General features: G+C 40.5%; 1 pseudogene; it reads right to left on the minus strand.

Moving 5' to 3' along the window:
• Positions 1-2859: 2859 nt before the first annotated feature.
• Positions 2860-2958, minus strand: LOC145573438 (small nucleolar RNA R71; annotated as a pseudogene).
• Positions 2959-3493: the final 535 nt, after the last annotated feature.

The following is a 3493-nucleotide window of genomic DNA, read 5'->3' on the forward strand; positions in this document are numbered from 1 at the left end:
TTTGCCTACCTTCACCCTTTATGCCTTACGTTACAACCTTGGGGAAAGACCTTTCGACCTAGATAGTTGAGTCACTATTCGGGGGAGGGCATCATGGGTCATTGCCTAAGGAAAGGGGATGCATAGTCAAGATGTCGAGTAGCCTAAAAATATTTCTTTTCCGGTTCCTTCGAGGAATCATTGGGACACTCACTAAAGGGAGATTTGAGACTAGTGGGAAGAACGCGGTAAGATTGTTTGGGATGAAAGTGAATTGTGATAGCTAGTTCCTATGCCTAGCATACCCTATGTTTCAATCAACCTTGGATATCTTGAAACATGCATACCTTAACTACTTGAGAAAGATTGTCATTCATTTGCTTTATAGTCTTTATGATGATTCATTTCGTAAAGGTTTGTTTTTCTTTCTTTTTCTTCTATGGTTTGCCTCATTGATGTTTGGTGGAGAGTTATGGGTCAAACTCTTAGGATACCCTTACGAGACCTCACTCGTCCTCATAGGCGACTTTGGGGTTTAAAGGGCTTGTTGTAGCTAAAAACAACCGTGATTCCTACGACAATGAGTCTTAGTGTACATTCTTATCTTAAGTCTTTCTTTTTCGTTTTCAATAAAATTTTCATTCTCTCTTTTTCTTGCTTTGTTTTGCTCGAGGACGAGCAAAAGTTTAGCTTGGGGGAATTTGATGAGTGACATTTTTGGCACTCATTTGGTTCCTTTTTGGATGATTTTTATTTCTTTTTATCTTTCTTTTCTTTAGTTTCCCTTAGTTTTATTCTTGTTTTCTTCATTTCGTGCTTTTTGTAGTTAGTTTCTCTATTTCGTGCTTTTTCTTGTTTACTTGCTATTTTTCCCTTTTACTTGCTTTTTATCCTTTGATTGTAGGTTGTGATTGATTGTCCAAGGATTCCCGGGCTTCCTTTCTATAGTTTTCCATTAATTTTCATGCCTAAAGCTTGTGCAAGAAGTTTCAAGTCAATGAGAGGTTCAAGGAGCATGCTTCAAAGTCTTGTTTATGCCTTCCTCATGGCTCATTTTCTTCAAGAAATTCAAGGAAGTTGCTGCCTACCTTGTCCTCCATCATCATCATCTAGGATGCGTGCACCTCGTGAGCAAGGGCAAAGAAGAAAGGAGGAAGCTGCAGCTATGTGCGGGCGCACTTGAGGAGTGTGCGGCCGCACATCTGTCGTGTGCGGCCGCACATCAGGTGTGTGCGGGCGCACATTCCTGGGTACACTCCTTCGAGCGCCCGCACTTACGAGGGTCTATTTTTGGGCGTCATTACCGACCTCTCCTTTGTATATATAGTTATTTCTACCTATTTTTGAAAGAAGAAGTTTTTAGTTTTAGATTGAATTTGATAGTTAGTTTTTGGGAGAATTTTAGAGAGAGAAACTCAAGAACTAGAGAGAGAAACTCATGATTTTTGGTGATTGTTCAAGGATTCCTCATTGTATTTGATCTTTGGATCAAAGTTTTGTAAGGATTTTCTTCTTGATTTCAATACAAGTTTGATTTTAGTTGATTTCATTAGTTTTTCATATTGTTGATGATTGATTTGGTTATTGATTGAATTTTGATTGATTGTTGGTTTAATCTTTGATTTCAAGTATGTTGATGATGAATTTGATGAATGTTGTAGTTTTGATCTTAATTCCTATGGCTAGTGAGTAGTTTTCTAGCTAGGGAGATGGTGAAGCATGTATGAATGATGGAATAGTGTAATTTGGGGATAATTGATGGAGTTGATGATATGATTAAATTTGGTTGATGTTTCATGTGCATGTGTGTGATTAATTGAGGTTTGGCCATCTTTGATTAATACACTAGATTGCATTGTAAGCTTGCTATGATACGGACCATTGATTAGTAGACTTGCAATTTCACGATTGAGGTGCTTTGTGACGTTCCCTAGGTAGTGTTTAGCGTAGTTGACGCTAGTTAGACCTCTAGGTGAACCACCTTAGTATGCTCTTTTGGATACATGATGATTTTCCTTCATATCGCTTGACTTAGTCGGTTTGACCTCCCAAATTACCCGTTTCCATTATGATTGCATGTGGATCCATTGCCCTAGTGTCTTAGATTGATTTTATACAAGTTTGCATTACCTAGTTTAGTCTTAGTTCTACCTCAAACCCCTTCTTGATTCCGAAATAGCTTGATTTAGACATCGTGCACTCTCCTTCCCATCAAAATGGCGCCGTTGCCGGGGAATGGTGCTTGAGCGTATGTTGTTTTTGAGTCTATTTCATTTTGATAAAATACAAAAAGATTTTGTTTCTCTAGGCTACACTTGTAGCCGTGCTACTAATATTTTTGTTTGAGTTTTGCATGCATAGAACCCGCGATCGTCCCCTTGTTCCCCTTGATCCGGAAATTGAGAGGACTCTTTCAAGAAGAAGAGTGGATAATAGATCCTTGGCTTATAGCTCTTCAAGTGAAGAAGAAATTCAAGAAGAACAAGGAATGGGTGAAAATCCTAGAATAGCCTTGAAGGAGCTTGGAGTGCCCGGGGCATATAGGTTTGAGAGTGGAATAGCTCCACCTACTACCCCGGCAAATGACTTCGAAATCCGGCCGGCAATGATCACCTTGATTGAGAGAAGGCAATATAGTGGGGCTAAGAATGAGAGCCCATTGAACCATTTGAAAGAATTTGAAAAATATTGCAACACCATCAAAGTCAATGGGGTCTCTCAAGAATTCATCCGCCTCAAGTTGTTCCCTTTCTCTCTAATAGGAAGATCTTTGGAGTGGCTAGACAAGGAGGTGAAGCCCAACTCCTTGAGAACTTGGGATGATGTTACAAAGGCTTTCTTGTCCCGTTTCTATCCCCAAAAGAAGACGGCGGAGGCAAGAGCCTTGATTCAAGGGTTCAAGCAAAGGCCGAGTGAAAGCCTTTATGAAGCATGGGAGAGATTCAAAGAGTATCAAAGGGAGTGCCCTCACCACGGAATTCCCACATACCAAGTGATCCAAATCTTCTATGGCGGTTTAAGTCCCCAAGGCAAGTCATGTCTTGATGGAGGGGCCGGGGGCCCTATCATGAACAAAACCGAAGAAGAAGTTGTGGACATCATTGAGGACGTGGTGACATATTATGGGGATTGGCAAGATGGGGAGAGAGACTCTTCAAGCAAGCAATCTTCATTGTATTCGGTGGACCATCTCAATGCAATCAACAACCTTTCCTCTCAAATGACAAACTTAGGAAAGGAGGTCACCGCAATCAAAGCTAAGTTGGAGAGCACTTCTACCACTTCTCAAGCTTCTAATCTTCCCTCCCAATTTAGGGGGAGAGGTACTCCTTCTAACTCTCAACCCCCTCCCTCTTCACATAATATGCCTTTAGGTTGCTTGTTTTGTGATACATGTGGATCCATTGCCCTAGTGTCTTAGATTGATTTTATACAAGTTTGCATTACCTAGTTTAGCCTTAGTTCTACCTCAAACCCCTTCTTGATTCCGAAATAGCTTGATTTAGACATCGTG

This window comes from Chenopodium album, chromosome 12 (genome assembly GCF_948465745.1).
Source record: "Chenopodium album chromosome 12, dcCheAlbu1.1, whole genome shotgun sequence".
Taxonomy (NCBI): Eukaryota; Viridiplantae; Streptophyta; class Magnoliopsida; order Caryophyllales; family Amaranthaceae; genus Chenopodium; species Chenopodium album.